Source organism: Pipistrellus hanaki (assembly GCF_964339955.1).
Source record: "Pipistrellus hanaki genome assembly, chromosome: 6".
NCBI lineage: Eukaryota > Metazoa > Chordata > Mammalia > Chiroptera > Vespertilionidae > Pipistrellus > Pipistrellus hanaki.
The window spans coordinates 58589041-58606778 of NC_140508.1; the positions used below are offsets into that span (position 1 = coordinate 58589041).

Consider the following 17738-nt stretch of genomic DNA (forward strand, 5'->3'; position numbering starts at 1 on the left):
GATGGCAGCCTCGTAAGTGGTCAAGGCTTGATAGAGATAAAGTCACTTCCTGGACCCTGGTCCTGCTCCTTCCCGGGTTGCTGGCAAAGGTGTGGCTCTACTAAGAGTTTAAAAGAAATCATTTATGTGGCTAGCCATGCTGACTTCTGTGGGAGAGAATACATGAAGCAATTGCTCTTATTAGCTTTGGGGATGACAATAAAAATGGAAAAAGATGATTAAAGTGGAAAATGGTCTTCGCATCTGAGTGCAGTGATTCAAGATGTGCAGAAATAGAAAAAGAAAGCTCTATTTTTAATAGTCCTTAAGCCTCAAATGGAAAAGACAGTAAAAATCTACAGAAAGTGTTAGCTTTCCTTTCCTTTTGATATGATAGAATAGAGAAGATCCCAGTGTAAAATGTAGAAATAAATTGCTGATAGAATGTGAAATAATTTAGCTTTTTAAGAAATGGGGAAGTAAATTAATTAGGATTAAATAATTCAATGTGCTACAAACATTAAGTACCATTCCCCCCCTCACCCCCCAAATGTTATGCAGGACATTGTGGGAAATACTTAAAAATGGGGAGAGTGTTATAATCTACTACAGTTGCTTGGAAGAAATATTTAAAGTGATTTTAACTGAAAATCATCTTATTAATAAAAGGCTAATATGCAAATCTACCAAATGTCCGAATGACCAGTCGCTATGATATGCACTGATCACCAGGGGGCAGACACTCAATGCAGGAGCTTCCCCCTGGTGGTCAGTGTGTACCCACAAGGGGAGCACCACTCAGTCAGAAACCAGGGGGCTCATGGCTGATGAGCACAGTAGTGGTGGCAGGAGCCTCTCCTGGATGTCCCTCAGTTAGATATCCCCCTAAGGGCTCCTGGGCTGCAAGGGGGTGCAGACCAGGCTGAGGGACCCCCCTGAGTGCATGAATTTCGTACACCAGGCCTCTAGTTTTCATAGAAGATGATAATGAAGTGTTTGCCAAGTGCTTGACTGTACCTTCACATTGCATCTCACCTGGTCAGAGGCCATATGAGGGAGTGTTATTCCTTATTTACCACATGGAAAATGAGGCTCAGAGAATCCAAGAAACTTGCCCAAGTTTTTGCTGTTTAAAAGTAGCAGATGTATGATTTGCGGCCACAGTGCTTTCCGTTCCTATGCAATGCCAGTGCAAATACATATCTACTATTAAGAAGTCTGCTAGTCTCATTTTAAACACTTACCAGTGTAGTTTATTTGTATTTTATTATCCACATTGGAAAAAGCCATATTAAGCTTAAAAATAAACGTATGGATAAATTGTCCATAAATCAACATTTTCTTAATAGAATGCTATTTTTTGTTGCTACATACTATAGACTTTTCAGAAATTAACTCCTCAACTACTCAATTATATAAAAATAACAATTGGTATTACTCTCTATAAGTTCCTGCTGATTTCTTATTTGACAACACTCTTGCAAACTTCCCTGATTTATTGATTTTGAAGTTTGGATGATTATCTATTGGAATTCCTTACAATGGGGTATATTATGCATTATTAATATAGTGTTGATCACAAAGCAGTTAGGGAGTCCTAAGTTTCTCTCTCCTATCATTTCACAAACCCTGACTGAGGACCTAGCAATTTCCTGCTATTTTTATATCACAAATATAGCATTTACATAAGTGGCTTTTCAGGGCACAAAATACTAAATAAATCTGGCATTGTTATTTCAGAATATATTTCAGAATATTGTCTTGCTCAATTACAGTCAGTAAGTCCAGAGAGACAAAATAACACAAACCGCCTACCTTTCCCCTATCATGTACACTGGCTGAAAGGTGCCATACATAAATAGCACTTCTGCTAATTAATTAGTGCTGGCCATAGTTGTTTTTACTAAACTAAGAAATGAAACCAAATAGTGCAATTTGCATTTTTTTGTGCTACTCTAGTTAAAATTAAAAAGGCCAGGATAAACTCAGTGGAAGACTGTTGCTTAAAATTATTTTCCCCCCCTAAGTATTTAAATAATCAGGTATTTAAAAAGCCATCATATTCAGTTTGGTTGTTGGTTTTACATGATAGGGTGGCTAATTAAAACTACAGCACATCGCGGTACATTCTAACATACAGTTTATGATTGTAAAAATGTCACATACTTGAAAATAAAGTTCAGTTACACCTCCCACTTTTAGCCAAATAATCACAGAAGGTGTTTAAAAATAATTCCATATGAGCCTAACCAATGGACACAGACAACAGGGGGGTAAGGGCATAAGTGTGTGTGTGTGGGGGGGGGCGGGTAATGGGGAGATAAGGACACATATGTAATACCTTAATCAATAAAGAAAAAAGATTAAAATTCCCATTCCTGCCGAAACCGGTTTGGCTCAGTGGTAGAGCGTCGGTCTGCAGACTGAAAGGTCCCAGGTTCGATTCCGGTCAAGGGCATGTACATTGGTTGCGGGTACATTCCCGGTAGGGGGTGTGCAGGAAGCAGCTGGTCAATGTTTCTCTCTCATCGACATTTCTAGCTCTCTATCTCTCTCCCTTCCTCTCTGTAAAAAATCAATAAAATATATATATTTTTAAAAATTCCCATGCCTCTCTTCCAAGCAGTTTCTTTCCTTGTCCCTGCTTACTCATGATTGCCCATCAATAGCACCTTTCTTCCTCTGGGTGGCCATACTTATGGGATCCCTCCAAATGCCTCAGCAATGTTACACTTTTGTAGAGGGCATCAGAAAACAAAAATCCTGGCTTGAGTCTGGTAAAAACAAAATAACACAACATCCTGGGACAATGACATTCCAGACCTGGACTATCCAGCTCGGCATCACTGGATATCTGCAGCTCTGGCATTCCAGTAAAAAATGAAAAACAAGTCCACTGTACCACACTGCTCCTTGTTTAAGTAAAGAACGGAGTAGCTGTGCATCTCCTTGGAGGGGTCTTTAAATTCAGAACTGGCATCCACTGGTCCAAGTCCCCCCCTCCCCAAAGCCCCTACCCATTTAATGGAACCCAAGTTGCATCTGGTCTTTTCAGAATAAACCATCACTTTAAGACAAATCTAAATCTTTCCATTCTGTCAATGTATGATTAGCCCATTTGTGTATGCATACATTCCAGTTTCTCCCATTTCTAAAAGCACTGGCATACCCCCTCTCCCACACCTTTACTATATGTAGTTTCATAGTGCCCATTGGGACTGTTAGGACTTCTCTGTATTTTAAAGTGTTGGTGGATATTTTGCCTTTCATCTATCCAATGTTTGGTAGGACAACGATGATTGGTTACCCAGTATCACTTAAATTACGTCAGCTATAGATAGTAAGCACAAATTCAGTAAGTTCACAGACTCATCACACATTACTGACTTCTTTCACAAGCTTTTCCTTTCATTGACATTTCTGCAACAGACTTCTTTCTAGTCTTAAAAGTGGAGATAGGATATAGGACATCATTAAAAGTATAGCTAGCACAAGAGACAGATACTAGTGTGCTAGATTACAGGAAGGAAAAGATGATATCAATAATTTAAAGGAAAAGTTGGTTGATGCACCTTTTGACTATTATTTCAAACAGGGTTTACTTTTCTTAGTCACATTATTTTATAAACCTTCACAATGTTTCTCAATGCCATTGTCTCATCCTGGGGAGGCTTATTTGTATTTATATTCCTTGATATTCCCAATTTGCAATGACTTTAGCAAGAGGCAAGAGATAATCCTTATCAACTTTCTGAGAAGGTGGGAGACAAATTGCAGTGGGGGGGGTAGTCTGATGGACTTAGGGTAAGCTAGAGGTAGCAGCTGACTAAAAACCCATATCTGTGGGTTCCTATCCCAGCTGCTCCTTTGATCTGCTGAAGGATAATGGAAGAAGTCATGAAAACCTGTCCAGCTTCCTCATCTAAAATTCCATATTGAGATCAGAATAACCTCAGTGTGTAGTAATATCAACGCAAAGTGCTAATTGGTGAGGCCTCACAATAATGACTGCCTGGTATGATTACAAATATAAGTGATAGAATATCTTATATGAACTAATATTAAATATTAATTGAATATTTATTAATGTTCACATCCAAAATTTGAAAATATCAAAGCAGAATGGTTAAATGATTTGCCAACGGTTGTAAAACAAACTGATTTTTGAGCTGAGTTTAAATCCATAACTTCTTGCATTAATTTTCCTCCCCCTATTTAATTACATGTAATTATGATAAAAGTAAGATTACTAATACTCTCTCACCCTGGAATCTTAACTGCCTGCATGCCCCACAGTAAATAATGTGCCTGCTGGTGAACCAAAGAAGCACAACATTACTGGAGACCGCTGGGTGAAATTACAGGTTCCTCACAGGATGACCAATTTTCAGATAAAGAGACTATAGTAAAACATGCTCAGCATTACAGTAATACCCCATAGATTTTAAACTAGGTAATTTTAAACTTCTGCAATTTTAGCATTTTTTTTCTCTGAATGTTAAACAGAATTTTTTAAAAAAATATATTTTATTGATTTTTATACAGAGAGAAAGGGAGAGAGATAGAGAGTTAGAAACATCGATGAGAGTCATCGATCAGCTGCCTCTTGCACACCCCCTACTGGGGATATGCCCGTAACCAAGGTACATGCCCTTGACCGGAATCGAACCCGGGACCCTTCAGTCCCCAAGCCGACGCTCTATCCATTGAGCCAAACCGGTCCAGGCTGAATGTTAAACAGAATTTAAAGTGAAACCAATAAAAGTTTGAATCACTAAAGTTGTTGCCGCATTCCACCCCAATATTCTTTAGTAATATACAAATATGAGAAGTAATTTATTATAATTTCTTTAAGGATGAGACTAATGAAACAAAATTAAAATAGAAGCAAAGGTAGCATTGCCCGGCCAGCATGGCTCAGTGGTTGAACATTGACCTATGATCCAGGAGATCACAGTTCAGTTGCGGGTCAGGGAACATGCCTGGGTTGTGGGCTCGATCACACATCCACAGGCAGGAGAAATAATACTTTGGAACAAATTAGGGTAAGTAGATAAGGAAAGAGTTGGAAGTATCTGTGCAATGTTCTGGTTCAGTGACTTAGAGTGGAGAAGGACAAGGACAATGAGTCTATTTATTGCATCTGTCTCTTGGGCCAGCTAGTTGGCTGCCTCTCCCAGGTTGACAAACCACACCAAAACACATGTAAAACACCTTAAAAATAACTGGTGACCTTGTTCCTAGGGCACTGCCCAGGCAGTGGGGCTCCACAGCATTGGCCATTCTAGAAATAACACAATGATGCCACTGCCAGGGAGAAATACTGCCATTAGAGATGATATGGGCATGAACTTACCAGGTAGTTTCCATTGTCTATTTTCACTATACTTAACTTAATATATATACACTGTATTTTCCGGTGTATAAGACAACCCCCTAATTTTACAGTTAAAACATAGGTTTAGGCCTATATTCGCTGTATAAGACTACCCCCCACTTCTGAGGCAACACCAGTTCTTTTTTTAATAGACCGCCTCTCTAACTCAGCCAATCCAAGCAGGCTTTTTATGCATGCAAATTACACGTTTTAATTTGTACCCGAAGCTACACTGTGTTCTAGTAAAAAGCCTGCTCAGATTGGCCAGAGTCAGAGAGACAGTCTATTAAAAAAAGAACTGGTGTTGCCTCAGAAGTGGGGGGTAGTCTTATACAGCGAATATAGGCCTAAACCTATGTTTTAACTGTAAAATTAGGGGGTTGTCTTATACATCGGAAAATACGGTAGTATATAAACATCTATACTAATAAAAGGGTGATATGCTAATTAGACTGGGAGACCTTCTGGGAGACCTTCCAGATGTTCTTCCAGAAAATTTATGGTGGCGGGGCCAAGGTAGAAGCGGTTAGGGGTGATCAGTCTGGTGGGGGGAGAGGGGGTCAGGGGCAAGCAGGCCAGGGAGGGAGGGCAGTTGGGGGCCAGCAGGCTAGCAGGGGGGGTAGTTGGAGTTAATCAGACTGGCAGTGGGGAGCAGTTAGGGAAGATCAAGCCTGTAGGGTGGGACAGTTGGGGGCAAGCAGGCTGGTGGGGGAGGGGGGGCAGTTAGGGATGATCACGCTGGCAGGCAGGCAGGTGGTTAGGAGCCAGTGGTCCCAACTGTGAGAGGGATGTCCAACTGCCGATTTAGGCCCACTTGGGGGTCCCATATTGGAGATGGTGCAGCTGGGCTGAGGGACACCTCCCATCCCGTACATGAATTTTGTGCATTGGGCCACTAGTACAATACATAAAAAATATATGTATACATACTGTCTGTCATATGTATGTCAGCTTCAGCAGAATAAGCATCATCTAAAAATTATTGTCATTGAGTCAAAGTTAGATATTTTCTGAAGAGCACTAGTAAGGGATAACTGCCTTTGATTTTAGATAACACTTGGAGTAGGCAAGATTTTGAATATGTTGGCCTGCAAGTCCTCTAATGATTGCTTTAAGAAAAATCCCTATAAGAATGCAGTAAAAGAACATTAATATTGACATATGGCACTACTTCTCTAAAGCAGAGCGAGAACGCTTTGCCAGTTCATTACCCTTTGATGAAAATACACACATTTTTCATTTGAGTCCATGACCACCAATAAATGTGGTGGGAGCTGGCCAGTCCATCTCTCATTTTGTCTCAAACTGGCACTCAGAAAGGTGCTTCTCGTGGAGCTTTAATGCAGGTTGGAGATCACAGCCTCTGCTGCCAAACTACTTTACCCCACCATGCTGCCTTCATGGCAATGACCAAGTGCTAGTGTTGTTGCCTGTTAACAATTTGTTAGCTAGGGGGCCTTGGGAAGGTACTTAAACTCTATGTATTGCATTTTCTCTATAATTAATAATAATAATAATTATATTATTGAGAAAAATACCTGGAGCCTGCCTAGCACATAGTGATCACTCCTCACTTTCACCTAATCTTCTTTCCATTTTTAAGTGGTTCATCAGAAGAGTAACTTTTGCCCAGAAAGATCACAGAATTGGCTTTGCTTCCAATTACCTAACTTGCTTTTTTGCAGCTTGTCTTGACAACAGATTTGCCTGTGTGTTGAATTTACATCCCCCAGAAGACACACTTAGGGTCTTAATAAGTCCCCAGAGCACCTGCTGGCCAATAATCCAGCCAGTGGACTGCCATACTGCAGCTTGGCAAGCTTTGCATCTTTCCTTTATCCATCATCCTGATTATTTCATTATCCTGAAAAGGAGGGAGTAAAAACAATAGAAACTTTCATCTTGTGTTATGAAAGTGGTCTCAGGAAAATAATATTGCACAATAACCCTAACTTGTAATTGTACCAAACACCAATGTAATTTTATGTTCTGTATGTGTTAATATTTTTTTTTAATTGGTCAAGATGTTAGCTAGCAAAATGTTGTCAAAAAACATAGGCATGAGTTTAGGGACACAGTAAATAAAGTATTTTTAGTACTGAAAACAATTAATTACAGCACTCATGTCACTTAATTTGGTAAAATAATTTCTTCTAAGAGACCAAACTTTGAGAACAGGAGTGCATTGCAAAGCTCATAGACAGGACATTATTTAATAAACTAGGAGCCCAGCGCCTGACTCAAAATTGTGTTGCGCTGCCCACCCTCGAGTCTGGCCCTGCCTCGCTCCCTGGGCCCTGCAGCAGCTGTGGCTACTGCTGGTCCAGTCCTGCCTCCCTTTCCGCTCTTTTTTTTTTTTTAAATATATTTTATTGATTTTGTACAGAGAGGAAGGGAGAGAGTTAGAGAGCTAGAAACATCGATGAGAGAGAGTCATCAATCAGCTGCCTCTTGCACATCCCCTACTGGGGATATGCCCGCAACCAAGGTACATGCCCCTGACTGGAATCGAACCCGGGACTCTTCAGTCCTTAAGCCGACGCTCTATCCATTGAGCCAAACCGGTTTCGGCCCTCTCCGCTCTTGAAGCAGCTGCGGCCTCTGCTGATCAGGCCCTCCCCCAGTGCAGGTGCACGGAGGCCCCTGCCACCTGGCCCCTGATGCTGCCTGCACAACCTCCTTCTGTCCGGTCAACCCATTTTGGCGTCCCAGTTAATTAGCATGTTTCTCTATTATACAGTATATACATGAGTGGCCAGATTATTATGATCTCTGAACTCATAATAATCTGGCCATTCACAGTGTATATCCTATATAACAAAATGCTAATATGCAAATTGTCTCCTTGACTGGGAGTTCGACCAGCAGGCAGACTGGCCAACCACCCATGTCCCCTCCCCTTGGCCAGGCTGGCCGGACCCCACCCATCCACCCATGCACAAACTCATGCACCAGGCCTCTAAAAAAAAAATACACATATATACATATATATATACATACACACACACACACACACACACACACACACACACACCCCCTGTTTCCCCGAAAATAAGACAGTGTCTTATATTAGTTTTTTCTCCCAAAGATGCACTAGGTCTTATTTTCAGGGAATGTCTTATTTTTCCATGAAGAAGAATACAGTACACATTTATTGTTAAATGAAAATAAAGGAAATTTATTGCCTGTATATAGCACGTTAGTACGGTAGTTGTCAACACAAACCAGACAAACTGTGAATCCTACAGTATCAAGAATTTACTCATTTATTCTATGACAATCATGTCATCATCTTCTGGAACATCATCATAGCAATCCAATTCCTGACTTTCCTGGTGAATTTCTTGTGACACCATTTCTTTCAGAATCAGTGGACCAAATCTCTCATGTTTAGCAATAGCATTCTGAGACAGAGCCTGGGGGGCTTTATTTTCGGGAGGATGCCTTATATTTCACTCAGAAGGAAACCTGTAAGTAGGTCTTATTTTCGGAGGATGTTTTATTTTTGGGGAAACACAGTATATATATATATATATATATATATATATATATATATATATATATATACATATATATATATACATACATACACATACATACATATACATTCAGAGATCAGAGATCATAATAATCTGGCCACTCAGTGTACAGATGTTATAGAAAGTAACACAATAGTCAGAGGTCAAAAGAAGGGCTCAAAGTTAATTCTCTATGTTCTTTTCCTCTAGATAAAGAACTCTGCATAATCTAACTTCTCACCAAATCCTACTTTCCCAAATACTTCCCATAGTATATCAGAGAAATTCTTTAGCAACATATAAAATCCTGGAAAACCTAGTCGCAGCCATTTCCTTTAGGCAGAAACTGCAAAAACTAGCTAGTCTCACCGCTCTGAAAAGCAATTAACCTTGGCATTTTCAACATGATAAAAATATTAATAATGTCACTGAAATTTTTATAATTTAAGAGCAAAGTTTCTCAGTCATTATAAATGGTGACACTCTATTATTAATATCTATGCACATTAATTTCTAAATATCTAATTTCAAGCAACTCAACAAAATGAAGGCCTAATATTTTCCAGAATGCAAATGTAATCTGACTCCAGTGTGCTCAGCGGCTCTCAGATTTGTTATTTGAATAAGATCCACGTTGTCCCCAGTAGCTCCATGGGCTCATACTGTGCAATGTAGAACTTCCATTTTTTAATGGATTTCTTTTTCTCATGGTGCAATGGGTTTGAAATGAGCTTTAGAAAGAGGGAGAGAGAGGAAAGGAAAGGATTTTTTTTCTCCCAGTAGGCAATCTGCTCATAAGGGGGAAAATTTTAAAACAAATTTTGTTGTGGAATATGTATTTATTTGCTCTCAAATTCTCAATATTCTACATATTAAAGAATCTTGTCTATGTGACGCCAGCACAGCTGGTAGTTATTTGGTCTCCATGGATGCTGTGATACTTGTTCTCCTGCAGCAGGTCTCCCGGGGAAGGAGATGTGGAAGGCGGTGGTGGCAGGAGCCCTGCTTTTGATCTGGGGACTCTTTCTCGCCTGCCACAGAGTGAAGGTGTCCTTTGTGGAACTCCTTGTGCTCTATTCCTGTGGCATCTTCAATATACACCAGTCAGCACAATGCACAGCCCACTTGAGCAATTTGGTTGTCAGTGTAGAAGAATTCTGATAAAAATCTTAATGGCCCTGGAGCAGTGAGATGCCACTGAGGCCATCCGTCTCAGCATTGCATTTTTAAGAATTGTGTAGAAATCCTGGTGCATGTTCTTGGTAGGATAGATTCAGTAGATGAATGCAGCTGTTTCTTAAAAATTCCGGTAGAGGATTGAATTTATTCTGTAACTTTGATGGAGACACTAACTCTCATCCTGGGGAGCAGTGCATCTTCCTGTACAGTAGTCACCCCTTATCTGGGTTTCAATTTCTGTGCTTTCAGTTACTCCTGGCAACAGCAGTCCAAAAATATTAAATGAAAAATTCTAAAATAAACAATTCATAAGTTTTAAATTGGACGCCATTCTGACTAGCATGAAATCTCACACCATCTACTCCATCCCTCTCAGAATGTGACTCATCCCTTTGTCCATCTCCTCCATGCTGTGCCCGCTGCCCAACCATTAGTCACTAAGTAGCACTGTCTCAGTACCGCGGTGCCTATGTTCAGGTAACCCTTTTTTTACTTAATGATGATCCCAAAGTGAAAGAACAGTGATACTAGCAAATTGGATATGCCAAAGAGAAGCTGTAAAGTGCTTCCTTTAAGTGAAAAGGTGAGCACAGTTCAAAAAGAAATTTTGAAAAGAACACATTCCTATCCTTTGCTGCAGTATACTGTTGTGATTGTTCTATTTTATTATTAATTACTACTAGCACTGTGCATGAATCCATGTGCAGTAGCCTCTCCACGCCCACTGCCCAGAGGCTCTCTGCAGCCCAGGGTGACAACACAAGTGTTCCGCACCCCAGCCTGACCAGAGGCCCATCTGTGGCCTGGTGCAGAATGCTTGGCTCATCACCAGGGCGACAAAGCAAGCATTTTGCCAGGCTGCTCATGCTGCCCGCTCTCAGCAACCACCCCCCTTGAGATTGGGGAACTCTGGTGGACTGAGAGGAATGGATGCCACCATCTTGTGGCTAATGGCACTGACATCTTTGTGATGAAGTGATGATTAATTTGAATATTACCTTTTTATTAGATAGGACTCTTATTAATCTCTCACTGTGCCTAATGTATAAAATAAACTTCATCATAGGCATCTACACTAATAAAAGAGAAATATGCATATTGATCATGCCTCCATGACACCCACCAGCCAATCAGGAATGAATTTGCAACTTAACCCAACAAAGATGGTGGGTTAATTTGCATACACAGGCACAAAGTAAAGACTGAAGGCTCTGGCCTGAGTGAAGACTGAATACTGAATGCGACTGAAGACTGAAGAGGATTGGCTTCTCCCCTGCAGCCGGAATGAAGGCCTGGGTTCTGGGTGCCAGAGGAAAACTGGTGCTGGTAGCCAGGGGAAGGAAGGCCTATTGCATGAATCTTCATGCAACAGGCCTCTAGTGTTAAGAAAAAACATAGTCTATATAAGATTTGTACTATCTGTTATTTCCGGGGTCCACTGGAGGTCTTGCAAAGTATTCCCCCAGATAAGATGGTACCACTGTATTTTGCTGGGAGTGAATGACTCGATATTTGTGCTTATGAAAGGTGTCCCATGGGGTTCCACACCATAGTTTTCATTATATTACATTAAAAGTTCCTGGCTTTGCAGGGTAGGTGTTAACAGTGTGGACAATTAAGAGCAGCAGCTGAGGCTATGGAAACAGATATAATAGAAATACAAGTTGGCTACTCTCTCTCATTAAACATTGATGGTATATATTTGACCACTGAACTCTGTGCTTGATTACAGATGGACTTATTTTGTGGTTTCTCAAATACCATAGTGTTCAATGTCTATTTTGGAGTTACTTGGAAAGCAATTGTAAGTAATTTCAAAAGTTTACTAAGAACTTAGAGAAATACCCGGCTATGACTAAAACATTGCTTTTTAAGTCAGTTTTACAAACATGTTTTCTTTTAAAAATGATAAATATAGATAGATACCGAGAACATGGTATTGATCAGAAATTCCTATAAACTGGCACTATCCCAAAATCAATAGGATTAAAAATAATGTTAAATGATGGCTCAGAAGTGTATGAAGTCTCTGGAGTGCTTTCTGAATCATAAAGCAATAAAATATGTTTAGCATATTTTCAGTATCAAATTAATTTCAATATTCAGAATGTGGCAGTTGACACATAGCTAACTTTCAATTAATTAATATATTGGGTTACACTAAGAATGAATCATGCCTCCACCTTGCCAGATGCTCGTCACAATGAACAATAGGGCGTATGGCACTTTATATGCCTATTGTGGAGCAACAAACATCAATTTCCACACATTAAAAAAACAATGGCAAAAGTAAACAAGGTAGAATAGCTTTATTTGACCTTTGCAGCTGAAAGGGCACTGGGTTTACAATAGTCATACACATTTTTTTCACATCTAACCTTGTGAGGTAAAAAAGCATCTCAATTTGCAAATAGCTGACTCTTCCCTTACTTTGCCAATAGAGGAGAATTTTCTGTTTCAAGATTCAGTGAGCAAGTAGGCTAATGGGTATAAAGAATTCTGACATCATTAGTTTTTAGAGAAAGAACAATTCAACAAACTGGAAAACATACTGCAATGGCCCAAAGTTGGGCTATGCAAATTCGATGCCACAGAGATGCACACTAAATGTCCAGGCAGAAGCCACTGAAATTTCAGAAGAAAATAAAAATCTGTCCTTTTACACTCCCTAAACAAATTTAATATCTGGAGGAACGATTCCAATGTTTGAACATGCAATTGTCACCCTGTCCTTTTTAATTATGTCTTCCTATTTATAAGTGGTATAAAGGGATCTTTTATATATTTACAGCTAGTGTTAGCTCTTTAAAATATACTATGCTGAGATAGTTAAGACGATCTATAATTTGTTTATGTGTATTCATGTAAAACTGCTTGCATAACTGAAATATAAATTTGATAAGGCAACAACACTGTAGAGAAAGGGGCAAGGAACATGGTTCCACAAATGCTATAAAATTCGTTCAGTACTGAATGTCCCCTGCAGAACTGGCACAAGCCAGGCCCAGAGGATGCAAAAATAAGCAAAGATTCCCAGCCTCTGACAAGTTCGAAGTGCAGCAGGCATGTTAAGGCCTGCACGATAAGGGCAGATGAGCTCAGTATTATGTGAGAAGTGACTGGAGGAGGCGCGGCATGCAAATGCCCCTGCAAAGTCTGACTAACCTGGTCCACCTAGGCCAGTCCTTCACAGACCTCTTGCCTGTCTGACAGGACTTTGGCAAGGCACCACCTAATTTCTTCTATAAAATATGTTTTCTTTGACTTTTTTATTTTTTAAGACAGAGAGGAAGGGGAAGGGAGAGAGAAACATCAACGCGAAAGAGCCTTCTGCACACACACACACACACACACACACACACAAACACAAACAAACACAAACCCCTGTGACTATAACCGAACACCCCTTGGTGCATGGGACAATGCAACGCCCAACCATTGAGACACACTGGCCAGGGCAACACTGCCTCCCTTCTGATGCTGCTCTTAAAGTCCCCACTCTCCCTGCCTTGGAGAAAAAGGCTCTCAGTGCTGTCCTGTGTGTGCCCATTCTTAGCCCAACTTTCCCACTAAAACCTCTCGAACTCCATCTTTACAACATCATGTGTCTTGGAGTGAGAAGTAATGGGCTGAGGCACCTGACTCAGCCTGCATCTTCATGGTCTTTGTGGCGAACACACTGCCTCATTCATCACTGTTGCTCCAGCTCCCTCACAGTTGGAGGCAGTACAGGGAGGTGGCCCAGGGTATGGACTCTGAAGAAAGATCTGGGTTCAAACCTTAGCTCCATCATTGTTAGGTATGAGCCCAAGGGTACATGATTCAATTCCTGTACCTTAGCTTCCGCTCATCTGTACAACGGGGCATCCCCAACACAGGATTAAGGTGATTATACCTGAGAATCCAGGTAAATGATTTAGTATACGCAGTACTCATATTGTAAGCTAATCCAAACAATCAGCAAACTTCCTTCTTTCCCCCCATATCCTTCTGCCCCTGCCCTTCCCCAATGCACTTCTCCTCGCCCTTCAGAGGTGGGCCCTGTGTCACTTCCTAGAGGAGCCCTCGCTGGCCTGCTGGCCTCCCATTCTGCTCTTCCCTGGCACTCATCTAGCTGCAACCTTACATGGTTTTATGCCACTCACTCTCCCTGGCCCGTGAGCTCCATGGCAACTATGACAGCTCTGCTCTGTTCCCTGAGGTTTCTGCAGGCCCAGAATAATGCTGGGCATGCACAAAGATGGCATTCAATGACGAAATGAACAAACAAATGGTGTGGCACCACAGAACATTTCTGTGGAAATGCCTCAAGGCCCCTGCTTACGGAGACAGCCCCAAGTGGGTGGCTTCAGCCTCTTTCCACTCCCAGCAGCTCAGCTTTTCAATGTGTACTTCTAGGCCATCCCTCTGCCCACAGGACTCCATTGGAAGACAGTTAAATATAGTTTAAAAGCTATTTGTTTTCAATATTCCTTCCAAGGACTTATATCTTGTACCTCAGGAGTCTATGAGACAATATGACCAGATACTTTTGCATTGTCTGTTTTTGAAGAAGCAGCTCAAATCACAAATCTCTCCTATTGATAGTGAACAGTTACTTCACCTAGATATAGATACGAAAGAAACAATTTTAAATACTGCAACTTTTCTAAGAAATTTTCTAGAGGTAGTTAAAGAGGTGCTGACCTTTGGTGGAATGGAGCTCTAATATTTTGGCATTCAATCCAAGATTAATTTCTATTGATTAGTGACATCTGGTAATATTATGTTCCTCTCACCCACACCTTTCAGATTACTAGGCTTCACACTTGCTAAGCACTGCGCAGAGATATAGGATCCGAAGCAACTCAATTCATATTGTGCCACGGCCCACAAGACCATCACTTGAGCAGCTATTCTTGAAAGTAAGGTGTTCAAGAAGGAGAATTTTTTTTTTCGGGGAAGAAGGTGATTTAGAAAGATTTTTCAGAAAACATTCTTAATTACTAAAACTAAACAGTAACAATACAACACTTAAACAAGGGTTGCTTTGAAAACTTCTTATTCCTTAATACCTATGTTCACAGAAGCGCCCCCCCCCTTCAAAAAAATTATGTAACCTAATAAGAAATAGCCTCTGATTCAGCCCAATGCAGCCCATCACCTGGTAGGTGTTGAGGGGACATATCACAGAAATAGTGGCCGCATCCAGATTCTCAGACACTCAGGGAAGGACCCTTCCACTGTATAATAGAATGTGTGTGTGCATCACAGATGACTAAACCATTACCCCCAGACTCTGTGTACGGCAACTTTGGCTTTTTTAAATATTCCAACATAAACTGTGCCAGTAATTGCTTCTGCAACTGTCCAGAGGAGATTATCTGAAGGTGCTTTTATCAGCAAGGCTGAAAACACCTTGGTATTTCAGGAAAGCAGTAATTTCCTCTATTTTTGTATTAAAGCATGGTTTGGGGCAGATATGTCCATAATTCTTTAAAATAAAAAAAAGATTCTAGCTGTAAAATTCATTAATGGTAAGACAGCAATTCTGTCACTGGCTAGGAGGACTTTCCGGCCAAGCAGAAAGGCACTCTTCTTAACAAAAGAGAGCCTGTCATCACACAGAATAAGGTCAGAGACACTGACATGGCTCCTGATTCCAGACTTCCTATTCAACACAGAGCAAAATTAGTAACATTTCTGCACAAGTTTGCTTTCATGTTTAAATGAGAACTCAGCAGGGGTCAGAGAGAAAGCAAGTCACACAGCATCCCAAGCTCCCCCACCACCACAGGGGCCCAGTGGTGCTGAGGCACCCCACCTAGTCAGAAGCTTACATTTCAGGTGCATTAATTCATCTCTGATGAGTTTACAGGGAAATGTTTGAGAATTGGTCATACCTTCCTATATGTGCTTTTTAAATGCCCTTTCATATTAATCCTCTCCTTTGATCCACTCAACTCTCACTTTTAGAAGTAGAGAAATGGTCTCCAGTCTAAATGGCTGAGCCCCATCAGGCAGTGAGTTTGTGGTTCGGCTTAAAGCCAGCTCTCCTTCAAATGGTACCTCAACTAAACCACAGTTCCGTGAGTGTATCATGATCAAACAGTGTTTTAAAGGGAAAGAGTTTTGAATTTGCGAGGAAAATCTAAGCTGTATCTCTAAGCTATCCCAGCTGTGTGACCTTGGACAAGTCACCTATCCTGCAACTCAATCACCTCAACAAGAAAATGGTAACCACAATCATTTGCAGGAAAATTGGGCCAATAAACATAAATCTGCTTTATAATATGCAAAGTGCTAGATGAATATGTTATTATCATTATCACTATCCTAAGAGCACATTAATAAAATAGGCATTATGTGGTGCTATTGCTAAGAAATGCTTTTTAAAAACAATGTCCTTTTCCAAGTTATGGAATAGAAACTAGGCAACATATATAAATGTAAACCTACCACCACTGAAGATTTCTTTAAAGCAGTGGTTCTCAACCTTCCTAATGCCATGACCCATTAATACAGTTCCTCATGTTGTGGTGACCCCAACCATACAATTATTTTTGTTACTACTTCATAACTGTAATTTTGCTACTGTTATGAATCATAATGTAAATATCTGTGTTTTCTAATGGTCTAGGCTCTACAGCAGCGGCTCTCAACCTGTAGGTCGCCAGCAGGGTCCTCTAAGACCATCGGAAAACAGATCTTTACATTATGATTCATAACAGTAGCAAAATTACAGTTATGAAGTAGCAACAAAAATAATTGTATGGTTGGGGGTCACCACAACATGAGGAACTGCATTAAAGGGCCGCGGCATTAGAAAGGTTGATAACCACTGCTTTAAAGCCTCATTTTCCTAAAGGCAAATAAGAGAAAAAGTGTCATCATAGTGGCTACATCTAGCATAAGTCAGGACTCTTCCATATCTTTTTTAGTTTAGTTTCTAGTTTCCTTAAATACTTGTTATTCTGTTATTTATTGCCTCATAATTACTTTATAATCTAATTTTCTGCATATTAAAATCACTGGCAGTCAAAATTTGAAGGAAAATGGCATCATCTAAAATTATTTTTAAAAGAAAAGTAAATCAAAGAAGAAAAGCATAACAAAACATGAGTGAGGCATAACAAAACATAAGTGAGAGAGAACCATGTAAATAATAGAAGAAACTGTTGTCTTGTTAATAAATAAAGTCTACAACAAAAATGATACTCATGTACCCCACAAGGCAGTGGTAACTATGGCAACAAGAAGAGATGTAAAGTACTCAGAGTCAGTCAATCCAATACCTAACTAATATACTAAGTATATTTCATGTATATTTTCATATGAGACTGAATTATTTTATGCCCCTTATTAACATAAAATTACTCACTTTAATAGCTACTCCTTTAATTTATAAAGAGATGAAAAGTTCTGGGTCTCCCAACTTATGTACTAAATAAACATAACTTTTAAACACATAACCCGTGAACCAGAGTCAGCAACAACTCTTATTTTCTACCTCCAAGTAATGATTTTTAAGTCCAAATAATTTTAGTTCAGAAATCTAACAGGACAACTGTCCAATGACATAGCAAAGAATAATTTACATATATTTAAGACATCAAATCCTAATTATTTAGACATACAGTGTTTGATATTACTATTTAAAAGTCTCTCTCTTCAATAATGGAATGTCAAAATAGCAGTGCTGTCTG

General features: G+C 40.1%; 1 protein-coding gene across 1 annotated transcript in view; it reads right to left on the minus strand.

Annotated features, from left to right (window-relative positions):
- The window catches only part of L3MBTL4 (L3MBTL histone methyl-lysine binding protein 4), a 233359-nt gene that overhangs the window by 54438 nt on the left and 161183 nt on the right, over positions 1-17738 (minus strand). The window lies entirely within an intron of this gene.